The 20935-nt window shown below is 35.8% G+C and overlaps 1 long non-coding RNA gene across 1 annotated transcript in view; it reads left to right on the top strand.

Moving 5' to 3' along the window:
- Window positions 1–19467, top strand: part of LOC310923000 — a 473937-nt gene extending 454470 nt beyond the window's left edge. Inside the window, exon 2 of the long non-coding RNA XR_014592525.1 lies at window positions 19346–19467. This is a non-coding gene — a long non-coding RNA (uncharacterized lncRNA). The remainder of the gene's footprint in view (window positions 1–19345) is intronic.
- The last annotated feature ends 1468 nt before the right edge of the window (window positions 19468–20935 follow it).

Here is a 20935-nt window from a genome sequence, read left to right as displayed (position 1 = left end):
ATATTTCAGATCACAATAAGGACATTTGCATATAAACTGTAGTATCAATATCTCATTTTAGTAGACTAAAAAGCTTGCTGTAATTGCACTTTATTGTTTCTTGCCCATTTTATAGACTACATTTGCATTTAAAGACCTCAAGCAGGACAGAATGGGATACTCCCAAATCCTGTGAGAAACAGTGTTGAACATTGTAACAGGTACTAAAAATAATAGTAATAAAAAGGGGTGATGTGTTTTTTCCCCCCACTTCCTATCCCCATAGGAAATCTTCTTGAGAAAATTGAAAACTATTTTCTTTCATATTATTTTATTTTGTTAACTTCCAGATGTTACCTGGAAATGCTTTAATAAAAGTTTCTATTGTACTGTTGTAAATATTTCACTTCTTTCCAGGCCAAAATATTAGGCCAGCTGGCACTTTCCAGTACACAAGATGGCGTCCCATTCTTGTACCATTATTTGTACTGTGGCAATTGTTCTTTGTAAAGGCATGGTGAAGCTCTGAGCTTTGAATTGTGACACAGACTGAGGCAGGATGTCCTCAAATGTACTGAGGTGTGATATGTTAAACAAAACTATTTAATGAAAAATTTACACATTAAAGTAAAAATATTTTAAAAGTTAAGCTAATGAAAAATAAAGAATCTGCAGGAATTATTTTTCACAGCATGATAGAGGGGGACTGATGAGATGCAAAGGAACAATTTTCTGCCCAAGAAAATAAGTGATTTTCTTTTGTTAGAATAATACCTCTTGGTGAAAGTGCTGATCACAGCAAAAGGGAGAGTGAAAAGAAGAGATTGACCTTCTAAGCATTTCAACTCCAGGAACCATCATCAAAGAAATATCTTTCATATTGCATCCTTTCCTTAAGGTCATTGGAGCAAACACAGCTCGTGGAATGTTTGAAATCACAAATCTCTCCATGCTTTGCTGCTCCATGCCTGGTCACATGTCCCCAAGATCCTACAGGGAGTAGGCAACACTTCAGTAATTATACAATTAATAAACACTATGGCACCTCTCCCATGATTTCTTTTGTCTAACTTCAATGACCCTGTGATGGTGCTCCTGTCTTCTCCCCTAACATTAGTTCTATGACGTAATTTTCTTCCCCGACATGTAGACAAACCTTTATGTCCAAATTTAGTCTGATCTAGAATATTTTCAACTGGTAAGCAAAACTTGTTTGAAATCCAGTAAATTTTGAATCAGACAGCAAGAGTTGTGCTGATTCTTGCTGCAGCTCCTCTCCTTACTGAGCATCAAAAAAGTAAAATTATATTCCTTTGAACTATTCTTCTTGATATCATATTTCACAAACAAGAAGGATTACTGTTTCCCTGAGTTATGTGTACTGTAGAACACATTTAGAAAAAAATATTTAGGAACTAATTTTTTTTTTTTCTTCATTGCCCAGACTGCGAGTGTTCTGATGGTTCTTTCAGACTGTCTAATACCAAACATGCCAATTTTTGTCTGTTCTGTTTAGAGGAGGGAAGGGACAAATACAGTACAGATTACAAACTATCTGAGCCCTCCAGCAAGTGTCAACGTTATCCAAGATAAACTCACATCAGAACAGACGCCTTAATTTACAACTAGGTTTTATATTCCACAAATAATTTATTAAGATACAGAATATTCATCCATCGGGATTTAGAAATAAGCTCATATTCTGTACAGATTGCACATTTTAGATTCAAATTGGAAACAAAGGAGTCACCAAATATTATTAACACAGCTGCAGTGCTGCAATGTATGCTGAGGGTGGCTTCCAGCTGGGGCAGTACCAGCATGGGGCTTATTGGCACGACCAGAAGAAGGGTCCCACATGACATGCCTAGAAGAGCCCTTTGGAAAGACAGGGATCTGGGTTGGATGTTTTTCTTTAGCAATGAGGAGAAGCCTGGCTGCAGATGCATGCAAGTATTTCTTTGTTTTGGATAAAGCTCCTCTTGTACTGGTGTTTATTTGTCCCATTGACTGAGCTGAACTAGAGAGTTAAGAGGCAAAGGGTTCTTCTAAGGCATTGAGTTTGCCTTAATGCCTAAATACCAAGTTGAAATATGAAATATAAAGCATTCAATTAGAAAAATCAAATCAATTTTAACTTTGTATTAGGTGCAGCTTTGCTACCATGCATTTGCAGTTCTAGTTTCCTGTGCAGGAATATAGCCCATTTTAATTTGACACAGTCCATGCTTAGGAAGAATTCCTCCTTATGGTAAATCAACCCTTGCATTTCTCAGGAGACAGCTGTAGCAAAGATAGTTTACAAAACCTGCAAGTATGATCTTACCTGCAGATTTCGGGCAGATGTTTCTAGAATACTTACAGATGGAAAACTGAGTCTAAGATAGCTACTGGGCTCCTCTCGGAGGCAAAACTTGTATGTATCAGTAAATCTGAACAATTCCACTTGATGGCTGGCTAAAACACTTCCAAGGTGGTAGAATTAGCATCATTCGATAGAACATCTGCCTCCAGTTTTATTTGTAAAATAAATATGTCCTTTCAAAAAATGGTCTTGTTTGCTTTCAAAGGAGTCTGGCAAGCACAAAAATCAGCACAGTGTACTTGCTCAGCACTAGCTCCATTAGCTACTATGAAAAAAAGAAAACCAAAAATAACTGGCCTTTCCTTCCTACATTATCTTTCACAGAAAACAAGTTTATGGCTTTAAAAGATCTTCTTTATCTAACTCAAAGTGCTCAACCTAATATGAATGAACAGCCAAAGAGCTTAAAGATAAAGACTGTGTCAATTACCTTGTCTCTTAGGATAATCTGCTTGATGGCTGGTCATGTCAGGGAGGATTTTCAGAGTCTGAACTCACACAATTAGAAAAATATAACCAAAAAAACCATAACACAAAAAATTAAGAGCATTAACTTGTTTGACAGACAAATGCAATACAGATTCTAGCATAAACCTGGAACAGTAAACATACTTAGGACATACAATGATGGGACTTTCAGCACCGGGTATGTTTTCCAGTGCTCTTCCTCCAGCTGGAGTGGTGTTCCTTTTGGACAGAAAAACAGCATTAAAATAAAATATAAATCCCTTCCTATCTCAAAACAAAACTGGAAAACTCTACTATAGTTTAAAAGAGAAATTTGAATTAAGTTTGTATTTGTTGAGGTGTTTGTTTCTGTTTATTTGATGTTTGTTTATTTTTTGTTTATTTGGGGTCTTTTTGTGCACGCCTGTCTCCAGACTAGATAAACGTATGAATCATAGACATAAGATGTGAATAACATAGCTTAAAATAATGCAAAGTTTTCAGAGAGTTTGTCACTGAAGTCAATGCATGGATGTCTCAACAGGTTAGTAGAGAACTTATAGCTCCTGGCTATATTGGCAAGATTCTGCAGGGTAGGTTTTCCCTAGCCACAGGTTTGAGAGTAGGCTTTGCTCTTTATTCTTTATTTGTTTAACATTAGAAATAACTGTCCAAGAAACACCATCATCCCAAATTCTTACGCATCATATAAATATTTATTGAGGCAGTCAGAGTCTAATAGATTTCTCAATGTAATGACAGTGAGGGAAATGACAAAATAATGTCATTTATTTGCAAGTAGGAAACTAAAGGTCAGATAGAAAAATACTTCTTTTGTGAAGTTACCCAGGAGACTACTCCTTAAAGCAAGGAATCAGGGAAGTTAGGAAGCTTCACCATAATATTGTCCTTCCTCAGCTCACCATTCTTCACACAGGTTTTACAGGAATTAGTATTTTATATTTACCAGATATTTAATCCAAACTCTTCCCTGAGCAAATGCAGTTAAAGGTTTGTATGCACTTTTGCACTGCGGGCACTTAACATAAAATGCATTTTAGTAAAAATTATAGGATACCTAACGTTATTCCTTTAATAGGATATATTCTGTATATAGTTGAACAAAGGCCTTTAATATTAAATGCCACTTATGTTCTTTCTCATTTTTCATGTACTTATTTCCTCATGATTCATTTAAGATTGTATAAAACAGCCCCCTAAAAAAAAAAAAAAAAAAAAAAAAAAAAAAAAAAAAAAAAGTAGAAGAAAAATTCAATTGCAAATTAAAGAAAAGTACACAGACATGCTCCTGTTTTCTCATCTCTTAACTGAACTTTGAACTATGGTGTTCTTCAAATGAAAATGAGTAAATAAGAGCACAAACAAACTCCAGACAAGCTTCATACATTTATTAACAACCACATGCCACTACAGAAATGGATTACTCTATCATTCAAAAAGGAAAAAAAGTGATGCTATATTCAGAGAACTTCTGAACAAAAATTTTACTGTATTCTTGGATTAAAACAGCTTGCAATGTTATATATCTTATTTTTTCATATATTTTATCTCCCAAGAAAGCTGTTCTCCACTATTTACAAGAGAAAAAAAAAGTATCCCACATACTAAGTGAATCTAATCTCCATGCTATCAATAGGGAAAAAAAAACAGAAAAAACTCAAACAAATTAACTCCATATATACATATTTTTTAAAATTAAGAATGAGGCATACCATCTGAATGCTGAAAAAACTTTTAAATTATTTTTTGAAACCCTAAGATCACATCCGGTGTACCAAACTAGTTAGAGGCAATTGGAACAAAGACTGAGCTATTTTATTTATTTTTAGTGTTTCATGATTATCAGAGATAGAGCAGTGCTCAAGCAGAGCCTGTACAAAGGTATAATTGGAAAACAAATATGGCTTTATATGTACCTTGTACAATAAATAATTTTGAAAGGTTCCAGATAGAGAAGTGTGCTGGAAAGGCAGTTAAGTAATTTTGTATTCTTACTCTTCTATTCTTGTGGGAGAAATAATTGCTTACAAAATAATGGCAATTATAAATTATTTTAAAAAATCTGATGTTGTGCATCATTCTTTTGAATATATATGAATAGCTGATATTGTTGCAAAATAATAAGAGGATTTTTTTATCACAGTGATGAATCTTATGAGAAAGAATGCCATGCTGAACTTGATGTAGCAGACACTCAGTTATGTACTGAAGCTTTAAATAGACACCAGAAAGAGGAAAACATAATTCTTTTCAAAGAAGATAAATATTTTTGAGACTGCATGGATACTGGTTGAGCAGATAATTGGTGTTGTACTAATGGCATGTAATAATGACTTTGCTGTTAGGAAAGGGACATAATTAGTATTTATATTTTGATGAAGGCTAGATCCAAGTTGCCACTGCAGTTTTTGCCAATGGACCTGCGCAAGCATTTGCAAAAGATTGAGGAGGAAAGGAGTCCTTATTTCACTTTTTCAGCTGTTCAGTGTTTATTACACTTTCCATCTGTATGAGCAAGGGAAACATATGGGTCTCCCACCACTACCACCTGTAGGACTTTCACTGTATTTAAATAAAATTATAATTTTGTAGATTGGGTGATGTCCAGCCCAAGTGCTTGGAAAGAAGAAATATTCTTATGAACATGTGAGGTTATGTCCTTCCATTAGCCTAAGACTGGACACTTTGTCAAGGCTTGTTCTTCTTTGCAATTGTTGAATCTTCTCGGCTGAGAATCCAGAGAAAATGTCCAGACTCTTATGTACAGGTCTCAGTAACGTATAGGAACCTTCCAAAAGTAATCTATTTGTTATTAGTAAACCTTTTACCAAAATCCTTGCTGGAACACAATTTATCTTACTCTGTAGGGATATCCTGTTTATTAGTTACTCCTTTTAGTTGTCTTTTGCTTTTAAATCAGCTTCTGGAATAAGTAGATCCTACACTAAGCTATGGACATGAATATTAAAATGTGGGTGCCAAGGATTTCCAAACACTTCAAAGGCAAACAAGTAGGGAAAGTCAGTGAAGGGTATGGGGCTGGAAGGAGATTAGGAAGGTGCAATGCCACAAGTGTCTATTGATGTTATGAGACTTAGTAGGTGCTTTGTTTCTCATGAATGTGAAATGATGTCCTCTGCTACAGGCACAGACATGTCCTTACTAAGGAGATCCATCGGTGAATTGAAATGATTAAATATGACCTGGAAAATATAAAGAGCTCAAAACAGAGAACCAATAGAGTTAATAGCAATATGGGCATTTCAGATTCAGTTCCCTGTTGCGACCTCAGGCTGTGTTTGAAGGGGCTAATATAGGATCCTGTGTTAGTGTTTGTAAAGTCTCAGAAAGCAAGCACCACTCCTGCTAGGATACCCAGACCACACCTTAATGGTTTATTTCAGAATCCTAATTTAGATTTTTCAGCATCTGAAATGTAAAGTCCTGGAACCACAGAGTGCTTCTGAGGGTGAAAACTCGATGCACAGGATCTTTGTACCACAACTATAGTATGTTTGGTTCCTTTAAAGGGTAATTTATGATGTACTAGTGGAATACCTCCCTTCTCATTGTACAGATAGGAATCTAAGCATTCATTTTGGTTGACTGAGTTTTCCTAAGTTACCATAATTATTGATAGGAGTAACATAGGCTCAGGGACAGTGAAAGACATTGGGAGTCTTATCACTGTAATGTAATTTAGTCACTTTGAGGGTTCAGACCAGTTCCAATTGTTCATGTTAATGATGGAATTTACACTGCAGGTCATGACTTACACTGCAACAGCCTCGTGCTTGTGGTTTATCCTAAAATATGAAACACCTCAATTCTTGACAGGGAGAAGAAAGAGTTGTGGATGATCCTCCCACATTTCTCAGGAAAATACTTTTATCATAAGTAAATGCTGGGAAGAAGCACTTCCTTTAACTTCTCAAAGAGTCAGAGAGGGTTTTGTGCATCTAAAGCAGTGTATCATGATTATGCTTAGTGCTGTAAATACATGGAACAAAACTGGAGATTTTTGTGCTTCCCTTGCAATGTGAAGTGTCAGCCATCCCACCCCTGGTACATCCTTTCACACACATTCATAACCCTTTCTAGAAGACCCAAAACCAGGACATGGGAAGTAGCTTGGGTAGGAAAACAAGCAATGCTTTCAGAGGAAATTCCTCTATGTAATGGAAAGTCTCTTCTACCCTTGCTTAGGCTGTAGGTGCTAAGCTATAAGGGGTGTTCTGAGCTATCAGTCCAGGGTCAGTTATCACCAGTTATCTCATTTTCAGTGCATGCTCATTTTGTGTATACAGTTGCATAAGAATAATAAGTATATTATCACACCTATTCAAGGACAGAAAATTTTCACCCTGATGTTTCTTTGGGAAACTGTCTTTCAGGAAACCTTTGCTTTCTGATGCTTTGTGGCTACATTTTTGAGTTGCAGGAAAGTAATATATTCTAATTCAACCTGTGAATATCCAGAGTTCAAAACCTACTGATTAGGACACTCCCTGTTCTAACTGCAGAAAAAAAAAAAAAAAAAAAAAAAAAAAACATGGTAGAAAAAAAGTATGATTGTTAGCGAAAGGTTGTTGGAAAGAGTGCTTATGAAGGCAAAATATCCCAGTGCACAGCCTGGTTTTTCAATGATCCATTTTTTGTCTTTTGTTTTTGATGTGTGTTTTGTTGTTGCTTTTTCATTGGTTTGGGGTTTTTGTTTGTTTGTTTGTTTTGGTTTTTCGGGGGGGTTTGTTGTTGTTGTGTTGTTTTGTTTTGGTTTGGTTTTAAATGTGGGGTTTTTGGAGGGGTTTTGTGTGGGTTTGTTTGTTTGTTTGTTTGTTTGTTTGTTTGTTTGTTTGTTTTTAATGGGAAACTGCTGTCTTCTGTGAAATGTGGTTAGCAGCTCTGTTTACTTCAAAAGTAATCACTTCTTCATTCAAACTGCCTCACCAGTAAATAGAATATCTTAGGACATTAATTATATGGGAGAGAAATCTATGTGAAGGAGCTGTTACAATTCATTACTGTACAAGAACTATTCAGAGAAGAGAGAAAATGTAAGGATAGAGATAATTGTTATTGCCTCAGCTTCTTATGGTATTGGGATAGATGGATTGGAAATGGGTTATCTTTCTCCCTTGTAATAAAGTGGGTACATACACAGAGCACAAAGAGGAAAGTTAAAGCGTAGCCAAACAGCATTACATCAGCAGAGCTGCCAACTGTCTAGTGGGAGCTCAGGAGAGCAAAGCAATTGCAGGTGTGATGCTGTGCTAGGGGATTAACTTGTAGCAGCTAGTTTTTTCCAAAAGGAAAAAAATAAAAGACAAAATTCCATAGCCAGAGAATATAGATAAGGGAAGCTATTCCAAATTTCAGGTGGCTGTTAAACATTTCTGCTGCTTTTATTTTATTTCTCATTCAATGTATTACCTATCTGTTTATTCCTGTGCACAAGTATAAGGAGTGGGATACTGTTTCCCTTTTCATAGGTTGACTGAATTATTATGAAACTGACTTTATTTTTTTTTCACCATTAAATAGTGAAAGATCAGTATTCATTATCCTGAGTAAAGCCTTTAAACTAGAGGGTCATAACTATCACCCAAGACCACTTTTTTTATTCAAGTTGAGTAACAAAATAATATAAAATAAAGATACAGTTAATATAGAATGTTTTCATGTGCTCTATGGTTCATAACAGTGATTTATGAATTATTTATGATTTTATATGGTTCATAACAGTGTGTGTATGTGTGTTCCAAAAAATACCATGTTTGATACAGTTTTAATAGACTTGTATAGGTGATTTTGATAGAAAATGCTGAGAGTTTAAAAAGGATATTTCAACTTGTTTGTCCTTCTCTTCCCCTGTCACAAGCAAATCTCCTTTGGAAACTGCTAGAGGAGAATGAGGTCGGCAGCTTAAAAGAAGCTCTTCAATTCCAAAATGGAAAATTTCACCTTTTCTCTTTCTTTTAGTGTTCTAAGGAAACAAACAAACAAAAACTCCAAAACAAGCACCCAACCCTCATATATTAAATGGATTTGGTTTTTATCACAGAAAAGATAGTATTTACCAAAACACCAATAGTTATGTCAGTATTCTCTGTAACTGTATGTCCACATCCAAGCACAATGTCTCACCTCTTTCGGACTGTCGAAGTTCAGTTTCAGATAGCTAAAGCATCTGAATCCAGACATTGTGGATGTCTCTTTAAATGATAAATGTACTTCCCCATTCAGCGTCTTGTACCTTATTCTGATTAATTTGCAGATCAGGATGAAGTATACTTCAATTATTGTGCTCAGTAGGTTTTTTTGTTTGTTCACTTGATTATTATTATTATAATAAAAATAAAGTGGTGCTACACATTGTAGAATTCTCATTTGCAAACCCATTCATATTTAAAGAACAATGTTTCATTCCAAAGCTGATCAATGATTTTCACTTGGGTCCTACTCTCCCATTTAGGCCAATATTGAGAACATGTTTCTACAGTGAAGTATTCCCAGTAGAAAACTTGCAAGTCTAGAAGTGTGCAATTTATTTCAGTTTAACTAGGTCATAACAATGTCCTCAAGTGCATACATGCCTGTAATTTCTAGCTGTTCACCAGAGCACTGTGTTTTCAAACTGAGAGCTGAGTTCCCTAAGTTGCACAGTAGTGTAGAGCAGAAATACATCCAAAGTTTTGTCCTGTGGCTGAGAAACATTCTACAGTGTGCTCTAAAGAAGGAATACAACTCAGAAAGTGGCTGAAATAGCTCAGATATGTTAAAAGACTTCTGGGGAAGAACAAGAGAGTGGTCAGGAATCCAATATGTCAGGGGCAAGACTAAGGCTGGAAAAAGATATCTTTCACCAAAGAATGATGGCAGACACTGGTGTTTCAAACCTCAGTGGCAATGATAAATGATGTTTAATGATTATAGAAATCGTATTACATGTAAATAATGAAGAAGAGTATCACAGAGGTTTTAGAAGAACCTATGCATATTCCTGGTGCAAATCTTACCAGTGCTCCAGGCAACACAAACAAAATGCTAAAAAGTTTGCAGTGAGTTTGAATTTTTGCTAGATTTAGAGCCACAATATTAGGGAATGATGTCTCAGGAGCAGGTCAGGTGCCAACTAGCTCCCATCCCATGAATCTCTCTTGAATAAAACTCATTATCTTTTCTTTATGTAGAAATTGACATAGTTTGTTTGACATTTTCAATTTCTCTCTGCCCTTTACAACTGTGCTTTTAGCCCTATGATTTTCACTGAAATACTACCCAGCTTTGCCTCTTATGAACAGTACTCATAACTTCTTAGTCTCTGGACTCTTTTTTTCAGATATTGAGTTCATTCTACTGACATTGTCCACTTCTCCCTCTGTATTTTATAATCCTATTTTCTCTTGGCAGTGAAATGGGCTGCCTAAAACTTCTTTCCATTTTCATAGCTCATTTTGACCTAAATTTTCACATTCTTAACCACTTCTTTTCTCCCCATGATTTCTAGAAATCACCTAGTAGAAAACTTTGGGTATTTTTCTTTTCCCAGTGAGCATCTATCAATCTTATTCTCATCACTTCAGACATAACTGGCATTAATGCAAAGTTTCTAAGACTTTTCATAGAGTTTTAGTGATCTGCCACAGTAACCAGTCTTCTCACTGTCATGAGAATGCCCCAGTGGATTGCAACATCCTGCAGTGCTGAATGAACCAGGAACTGCCTCATGTCCCAGAGATTTCAAAGGAAGTTAATGGTTGGTGGTAACACAGCAGGAATGGCAAAGGAACTGTGCTCCTTTCTATAAAGGTGCAGCAAAGACACAGGCAAATAACTGAAGCAGTAACAGCATTGGAAACAAAATGGTTCTCTAACAGCTTCTGAGTCATCCATTATTTCTGCATGTTTTATATTATGGCCCCATGCACCCTACATATCAAGAGCAAGATGACCCCATCACAGAGATGGAAGGGAGAGTTTAAGGGCCATTGAACACTGTGATTTTTCTCACTGTATCACAATTACAGAAAACCTGTGCTAAATAACATGATGTTGGTTTTCTGCGAAAATTCACAGTATTTGTGTGCTAGACACATTTCTTGCTGTCATTCCCTCTTGGTGCTTATGGTTTAGCACCCTCTTTGGCTTGTGGCACGCAATTGTGTTTGACAAGGCCAGACTTACAGACCGAAAGCTCCTGATATGCACCAATATGCTTTATTCTCTTTCACATTGCACTAGACAGGGGCCCAGGGGCCCACAGACACACGTCTCCTTGAATGCCTGGGAACTTAATATCAAGAACCAAATATGAACTTCAGGGTTGACTGACCATGCATTGAATTAAGCCTCTGTATCTATATGTGATAGGTGGTATCTTGGCCAAGACACTGATGTCCAAACCAGGAACTTCCCATTCCCAATAAATGCAAAACATGCAGCAGCTTAAGCAAAAAAAAAAAAAAGCTTTTTTTCTCCCTATGTTGTGTCTTGTAACATACAGATGGGTGGCAGATACCTCCAAAATTAAATGGCAGTAAGCTCAGGTTTATCTCTTTTATCTTCATTTCACAAGCATTTTAACTTGTTTATCATCTAAAAATCATATTAGACTTTACAGCGGGAAATACTGCAGAACTTTTCACTTCAGAAAATTGCTGTTAGAAGTCTTCACTATGGCTGGAGTTGACAGAATACTCTTCAGTTCTCTCCTTCCAGTGGCCAGGCATTTGTGTAAAACTTTGGAAGCTGGGATTTTAAAATTCTTAAACTTCAGCATATTTTGAAAGAAGAGCTTAGGAACTAATGGTGGAGAGACAAAAAGGGAATCAATATTATTTGTGATATGCAAATAGATTTGTAAGAACAGAAAACAGTATTACTATGATGTAGTTAAACCAATGAATTTTAGCTTGTACAGCAAATACTTACCTCATTGATGAATTATAGCATGACCTTAGTAGGGTAGGGGGGAATGAAATCTTGATGAAATGACCTTAGGTAATTATGAGTCCATCGTGACTAAAAGTTATTTTAACATTGCTGTTACAAATATGATTTATACCAGGAAGGTCTTCCAGCCCCTGAAGCTTTTATGTGATGATTTCTAGCTAACAAAAGTCTCTGTGAGAAATTTTCCACATGTAGTGACTACAATCAAAGAACATCTTAACCTTTTCTTTAATAAGATAGGTAGTCAGAGCTGCCTATGAGCCATGTTTAGAAGGCATGACTTATCCTTTTAGCCCTTTTTCTGAACCTCTTCCAATTTTCTCTCCATCAGGAACAAAAACATTTTCCATATCGCATAAGATCAGGTCCTATTATTTCCTCCTAATTGCTAATCTCTCGGCTTATGTTCAAACAGAAACATGAAAAGTATATTGTTATTGACAAGCATTTAAAAAAAAAAAAAAAAAAAAAAAAGACAAATATCCCATTTGTTAAATTTAATTCAGTCAGCTATTTATTTTCCCTCTTAGAGAAACCTGTGATGGGTGAGAAGGGAGAAGCTGTAAGGATGGCATTGGTGAAAAAACTTTTGTCAGTGCCCTCTGAATGAAAACCAAATGTGCCCCAACAAGCATTGCTATCTGGGCAGTTAAACTGATACATCTCCTCCCATTCCACGGTCATTTGTTGTGACTCAGCAAGCACTTTGGGGACTCTTTACAGCCAGCATGCAGGTGTAGGACATTACACAAATGAAGTGAGGACAGTTTGCATGATGATCACAGCTGCAACAGTGACAGTCCTTGACCCTGGCGGTTGAGAGTTATTTTCTTTGCATTAATCGGTAAAGCACTTCAGCTATTTATTTTTCTCCACTTTGCAATCCAAAGACATTAACACCAGCTTTGGAATGATTGCCAGAACAGGCCATTTCACTTGTCTTTCCACCTTCTCTCTGGGTTATTATTCTAAGTTAAATATATCTTTTGCTGTGAGCTGCATGGAAGTGTCAGTGTCACAGCTCTACTGCAGGAGTGGGCTAGCAACCAGCTGCAATTTGAAAACTGCCGATGACACAGCCTTCTGCCAGCACAGCTCTGTCAGGGAAGGAGAGTCAGAGATGCTGTTTTACTAACAAAGCGGGGGAAAGAAGGGAAATACGCTTTTAACAGAAAAAAAAGAAGCATTTCATCCCTGAAGCTTCAGCTCTTACATTGCTGCAAGGACCCGTTTTGTGAGCAAGGCTCCAGCTGAACTTGTCTGGTTAAAGACTGCAAGGAAAATACCCCAGATGAGGCACAGTTAGAAAGTCAAAAATTGAAACAGGGGATTTTACCTCTTTCAAATTTGCTCCATTCCTGTGATGAAGTTGAGAGTGACTTCCTGGCTAGGAAAGAGCAATGTGATACAGTGTGATTGTGTTATGAGTGTCTGTGGGTTAATATGCAAGGTCCTGATTATACTGAACCTTTACCAAATTTTCGCTGAATCTCATGAATAATTGGAGAGGACCTTAAAGGTCACCCAATTCCAATCTCTCTCTCCTAAAGGGAGAGCTTCCACTAGACCAGAGCTCCATTGGTCAGAGCTCCATCCAATCTGACATTGAGTTCTTCCAGGGATGGAGCATCCACAGCTTCTTTGGGCATCCATTGTAATGTCTCACTGTTCTTCACTTTAATTTATTTCTGTTTAAGAATTCAAATTTAAATTCAGATGTCTAAACAAGATGGTGAAAAATAGTAAACTTCCTACCCCAACAAAAAACACCATCCAGCCCAAATAAAATCCTGTCTAAATCTTCTCTGTTGCAATACTTAAGGTATATATAATTATATATATAATTATAGAATACTTATATATTTTTTTCAAAATTAAATTAAGTTTGGCTAATACTCATTTTTTAAAGACAAATAACAACAGAACTTAATACACAGAGTACTTTCTTCATAGAATTTAAGTTACTCCGTGTTTATTGGAAACTTTTTCATCAACATGAGTAAAAAAAAAATCCCAGTGAAGATGAGAAATTATTTGGAGGATTTACACAGCTAGAGACAAAGTCCTCCCAGGTTGCATAGCATTTGACTGGTGAAGTTCAGACATACCCCTACTCATGAAACTGGTCCTTGCAGTAATCCAAGAGGATTAAACCCTGGGGGTGAAATGCTTTATGTTGGTATAAATGTATTTCCTTTTCTGTTCCAGGGAGAACAAGTCATCCTTTTTTCCACAGCAGTTATCTTCTTTGGCTGGAAACCACCTAAAATCAGTGGGTTTTATATATCTATATCTATCTATCTGTCTGTCTAATGATGATTTTATGAAATTTTATCAACTCAGGATAAAATTACTGGCCAGAAACAAGAACATGAGAACGTGAGATCATAAATGGGACATATCCATTTACAATTACCACTGTGATAACAGTCTCCCAATTTAATGTATTTACAATGGTCAGTTTTATCCTCTGCATTTGTTTCTCTTTCTTTTTTTCCTGCTATGAAACCTAGTAAAAAGTCTTCTCAAAAGCAGAAATTTAAGAAATTATCCTGAAAATTTCTTCTTATTTGATGAAATACTGGTATTGTTTTCTGGACAGAATCATACCAAACTACAGTTGTGTTAAATGGGAACAGGAGAAAAAGATCCTAGTACACAAAGAACCCGTCTGAAAAGCATCATCTAGATCCTCAGGGTTTTAATTATTGTTAAATAAGAAGTACAAAGCACAATTCTGCTGAAATCTCATCCAAATCTAAACATCTTGGAAAAGCAATAATAAATTGCTGGCACTGCCATAATTTCATGCACACCATGTTTTCTGCTGAACTGATGTAATAAGAGAAAGAAATGAACTTCACAGGAATGGTATTTCATATCTGCTCTTTTGTATCTTGCAATATCCTTTCTGATCAAGTGTCCTATCTCTGGAGCAAGTATTGATTTTCACAGCTGAAATACAATGTCTCAGCATGCTAACCCCCATTCACACATACTTCCTAGTTCCAACACTTTCTGTCTCATTTATAATTATAAAATGTTAAAGGTACAGATGCACATTTTCTTTAATGTAAAGGCATTTATTTAAAAAATCCCTTAAAACAAAACAAAACAAACAAACAAACAAACAACAAAACCCCAAACAAACAAACAAAACTCACCTTCAAAATGTACAAGATCATTGGTAAATTCAAGATACCAATACAACTATTTTATACATTAGTGTTGTTCATTTTTTCTATACCTTTAGGAGACATTTTTTTTCTTTTAATTTTTCCTATGTATCATCTTTCAGATATTTTTATTTCTTCTGCAAATTTGTACATAGTTGTGTATTGATGTATATACAACTTTCCCAAATAATTAGGGATGGCTACCTCTAGAGAGGTAGCTAATTTGTACCTCTAATGTTAGAACTGCTATGTGAATGTGTTCCATGTTTTGAACTTGTAGGAAATCTTTGGCCCTGTTTCTTCAAATGTAAGTAAATCTGTAGGATTGAGGAATGTTGCTTATCTGTTTTGAGACTGTAAATTCTACTGAGAAAGAACTTGACTCTCATTAGTCTTTTATATCTAGGGAGAATATATATAACAGGTGGTAATGTTTAAAACTGGATCTGTTCAACCAACCCTCTTGAAGGATAATAAAAAACATACCTATATCTTCAAAGATTCTTCTCCAGGCATCAGCAATTAACAACCCACAGGATAAGGCTCCTTAAATTAAATCTTGATTCAGTTAAAACTGAGTATTCAACGGTGGTGCGTTTTCACCTTCTCTTTGTAGGGGATCCTATTCTTACCCCCATTACATCATTGAAATCCAAAGGGACACCATAGAAGTCAGAATTTTATTCTGTTTCTGGGTTGAAAAAAAAATGGAGTAAGTGACCCAGACTTCATTATTATAGAGCTAAGATGGCCCGGTAGTACCTAGTGGCCTTCCAGAACAGACAGAGTGCCTAAAATTAATCTTCTGAAAACCAAGTAATGAAGCGTTAAGGTACACGTCAATTCAACCTTAATTCTTCCCTCCTTGAGCAATGACCCAATACTCCCATAGCACACAGACATATTCTCTGCCTTTTTGGATAGTGAAGAACTTTGAGGGAACATGGTATGTGTGGGGGAGGATGGGATACAAAATCTTCTTTCTGCTAGGAATATCTGACATTTTTCTGTAAGGTTTGAAAACAAGTTTTCACCACTTGCTTTGCCCAAAGCTCTGCACATATCTCCAGGATTCAACAACCCTTCTCGTGTCTGGCATGGTGTGTCTGTATGGACGTCCTGAAACCTCTGCCTAAGTCCTGTTTTCCCTTTCACTGCTGAGTTTCTCAGCAGGAAGGAAAGATTCACATTTTTTGGCTGTGGCATGACTCAGCAGACCACATCCTTTCAAGTACATGTTTAGCATACTCATGGGGTGTAGGAAAAGCTGGGATTCACAGATCCTCAGATTATGAAAGCTAATCAGCTTTGCTTCTCCAGCTAATCTCTCCTCCACTTAATAGAGGTTTACTGAATTCAGCTGGAAAACAGATAATTCCCAGAAGCTGTCAACAGCACCCAGGAACTATAGTTGTATTTCATGATTTTGGCCTAACTCTTCTTTTCTTCCTCCTCTTTTCCTTCTTCCTTCCCTAGTGTCTCTCTCCTCTAAATTTACACCAGTGCTTCTGCATACCCTTAATTTATCCAACCACTCTTATTTCATTATATTCTTCTTCATAACTAGTATAATGACAATATTACTCCATCCAAAAATATTGTGAGTTTTTCCTACTAAGGGACTGCATATTAGCAATGCTTGACCTTAAGCACATTCAAGTCCACTGCTCAACAAACATGATTATATTATCCTTACTGTCTTTCATCTTTCCCTCTAGTTAATCAGAGCTGGCGTTCTGTTATAATAATTCCCCATGTGGAAAAGGAGCAGCATGTCCAAGCAGCCTTTCTTATACATCTGCCTCGAGAATGTGTAATTTATTATCTTTCAGAAATGGTTAGAGTGCCTTCTAAATTAGCTCTGCAAAATTAGCAAGGCACCTTTCTAAAAGTTTGTGCTGTGTTGTTATGAGGTTTGGGTTAGGGTTTTTTTGGTTGGTTTTTTTTAGGTAACAAACCCTGGCTCCTGTGAGACAGACAAATCAAGGGAATAAAATGTTTTGTGTCCATACTTAGAGGTTTCTAAGAATATTTTAGGAGTAGTTATGAGGGTTGTGAGAAACAGCTTGATTGGAAGTGACTTTGCCTCTGTGAGGAGGAGAATGATTTCATTATCTTAACATAGAATCACTGAATGGTTTGGGTTGGAAGGGACCTTAAAGATCATCAAGTTCTAAGACGCTGCCTTGAGCAGGGACACCTTCCATTATACAAGATTGTCCACTCATGCTCATGGGTGGTTCTTTACCAAGGAACACGTTCAAGACTTTAATGTTTTAGTTCATCTCATATCTTAAGCTCAGAAGATACTTGTTCTGCATAATAAATTGCAAGGAGCAGTGGAAAAAACCATAGTTTTCTTGCTTCTTCTTTGGCAGGAGCATGAGTATAATTTGGTTTCTATGACATCAGCTTGCCTCTAATTGCCACCTAATTGTTGCCACCACATAGCAAATCTGCTTCTTAGTTTCTTGCTGTTTCTGCACATTCCTTTGCAGAGAGCTGGACGCATCTTCTGATAACTTACTTATCCAAAATTTCTTTTCCTCCTACAAATTGTAGGAGGAGTTGTAATTCAGGTGAGGTAAGTGGGAAAGTAGTAAAAAATGGAGTAATCATTCTGAGTTTTAAGCATGCCAGGAAAAGCACACAAAACAACCCAAACAAAAAGGCTGTTCTGAGAGGCAGCTGATCTAAATGTTAGGGTGCAATCCCACCTCTAAAATAACAAGTGCCAGACCACTGAAATGTTTCATTGGAGACAGCAAATTTCAACCTGCAAGGCGTACGGATTTCATATAGGTACAAAATCTGGGAGAATTCCAGGAAGGAGAAGGATCTGAGAACATGTTCAGCCACATGTTCCACTTGATGGTCCATGATGCTTTTAAGTAGAAAATGGGTCTCAGACATAAACACAGGACATCTGAGCTTCTTTAAACATAATGAGAGAATTTTTTTCTCATAGTCATTTTATTTTGCATTCAGTTTTATCATTCAGCTACAAATTTCATTTTCAGTTGTTTGTACAAGGACATTTTTGAACATTTTTGAAGAGGTTTAGATGAAGGGCACTCCCAGCTGTATTTCATTTTGAATAGGGTAGATTTTCATGACATTAGATTTCATGACATTAAAACAGTTTACCCTTAAAACATAAAAGGTTCAATAGACAAAACAAAGTAATAAAATCAACACTTTAATGATTTTTCAAAAAAGAAATAGAAATACATCTGAAACTAGAAAAACATATACTGGAAACTTAGCTACTCATTGTCTCACTGCACTCTGTTGGTTTTCCAGTTATATCCGTCATCTTGGGGAAAAAAATAACAAACAACAAAGTAAAATAACCAAAACTAAAACAAACAAACAAAGACCAAAAAGAATGGGAAAATGAAGAAAGATTGGGGGGGAGGAAGTGAGATGAGAGAGAAAAAAAAAGATAAAAAACCTTTTTAATAAAATTCCCATTGTAGGATCAATACCAGTCTGGACAAGAGTGCTGGATTCTTCTTTGTTTCATGCATCATCAACAAAATTGTCAGTAACTAAGCTTGGTTTGCTAGATCCTCTTTGCTGGCAATGGCTCAATTGAACAGAAGAACATAGCTTGATTTCCATGTCCCAACTTGCAGCTGTACTACCGGCAGTCAAGGGAAAAAAGAAATAAAATTGTGTTTTGATATGAATTAATTAGGCACATTTGATCTGAAAGTCACTGTGAGATTTTAAAAATGGCACTTTCTAGACTTTTTTCTGATTTATTTTTTTAAGCTTAAAACTAGTGTTGAAGAGAATTCATGGTTACAATGACATCTGAAAAAAATTACAAGTAGTGGTTTGGTTTCTTAATTGTTTGTCAGCGTTGAGTTATTTTTATTAAAATATTGCTAAAATAATTCTATTTTTTTTTTGTTAAAGGAAGCATTCCTGCTAGGGTGAGCATCTCTCTATTCTCTGACATTAATTTTATTTCTTAATATGATGATTCCAAGAAATTTAATAGGAACCCTATCTCTTTGAAAGTATTTAGCTTGACATATATATATATATGTATTTTTATATGTATATAAACACTGCAAGGATAGAAGTTATTAATTTTCTACAGTAAATAAAAAAGTGTATGTTAGGATAAAAGTCAGGAAAAATTATCTGCCAGCATGTTCATAATCTTATTATTAAACATTTGTGATGTGTGATGGGGAATTATCCATTAATCCAAAATATCCATGGAGTGCTTGAAGTACCTGCTCTCTCCCTGATCAGATATATCCTTTCAAAGCAGGTTTTTGTTCTGAATGTAATTCATCATAGTTATCACATGTCACAAAGTGTTACACCACGTCATTTTACATTGCAATGTGACATGACATGGTGCAATTAAGGAAACACAATGCAATAGCTCCTATTAAAAAAAAAAAAAAAAAAAAAAAAAAAAAAAAAAAAAAAAAAAAAAAAAAAAAAAAAAAAAAAAAGAGAAAAAGAAAAAGAAAGGAAAAAAAAATAAGAGAAGGATAAAGGAAACTTACTTTCCCTATCAGTTAATGCGTTTTAGTTCCAAAAGTCTGTGCAGAGAAGAAAATCATGCTGATTAAAACTGAACAAGGTTCTGAGCCAATTCCCACTGAAGACAATAGGTATCTGCACATCAGGGAAGCACGCATGACTATGTTTTTATTAAAGCACAACTGTAAGATCAAAATTTTAAATCTGGATTCACCAGAAAGGAATCACCAGCAGGATCTCTTAATTCTCATAACAAAAACTGGCATACCATTGGTATTTATTATTAATATGATTCTACAAGGATGCATCACTATAGAGTGCATTGGTTTGGTCCAGAGGAAAAGGATAAAAATAAACAAGTTTCCTTGATCCCTACAGTAAAAGAGTTTATAGGCTAAAGATACAACTATGAATTGCCATTCCGTTGTCTTTGGCGCTTATTAATCTTTGACGGCGTGGATTTTCGCCCAGTGTCTAATATATTTCCAGCTTAACAGATATTTTAACAGTTCAATATATATCAGGGAGAAGGAAGAGCTTTTTAAGCTAAAGGCCAACACTGGCACAAGAACAAGTGGGTATAAACAACTCATGAATAAATTTAGCCTTGAAACTAGAAAGAGATTTTTACCATCAGAGAAGCAGAGTTGTGGAATAGTCCTTCAATGGGAGTAGAGAGATCAAACAGCATAAGTAATTTAAAAATGGAGTTTATAAATTTGTAGATGAGAATATGCACCATGGTTTTCTACAGGAGGAAGCAGCTTGATTTTAATGGTCCAGAAAGAACTTTCCAGTTGCACAAATACATGTAGGGGAAGGAGTGGCTGAATTGAAATGGAGAATTCTCGAACATTCAGCTCATAGAGTCATTGAAGAGACGTAAATGTTCTGGACTTCAAATTTAGAGGTGTTGCTCCATCCACCTTCAAAGAAATATCACTTTAAGAAATACCTTCATCCTTTTTAACAGGAATTTATGCATTGGCACCTTCTAACATGGGAAGTGCTCTCTAATACATGTACAGTTAAAATTAACAAATTTTGGCAGATGCTACATCCAGGTTTGGTTGAGTTTAGTATTTTTTTCATTACCCTATTTTAAGTTTGACATAAATGGTATTATTTCTATCCATTGCAGGGCTATCAAGGTTTCAGATACAGTAATTTAGATAAAATATCTTGAAGTCTTTAAAGTTTTTACAGGAAAGATTAATAAGGCATAATGTTTAAATCAAGATTACATTTATTATTTCTTTGCTCCTCTCATCCTTTCACTTCATAACTTTGGGTTTGGAAATTACTTTTCTCAGAGGAAAAACTTGAACAGAAATTACTTTTATAGGAAATACCATTCTGTTGTTATGGTATTGAATGGGGAGTTGGAGGATCTGGTTTTGTTCCCAACTCTGTTGCATGGTAGTTCTATGTGGAATCATAACTTTATCACAGTTTTCCTTCTTTTCATGTCCAAGTGTTGCTTGGA

The sequence above is a fragment of the Zosterops lateralis genome (assembly GCF_965231275.1).
Source record: "Zosterops lateralis genome assembly, chromosome: Z".
Classification (NCBI taxonomy): Eukaryota; Metazoa; Chordata; class Aves; order Passeriformes; family Zosteropidae; genus Zosterops; species Zosterops lateralis.
Note: the sequence above shows the minus strand (reverse complement) of the source record. Positions and strands in the feature narration are given on the sequence as shown.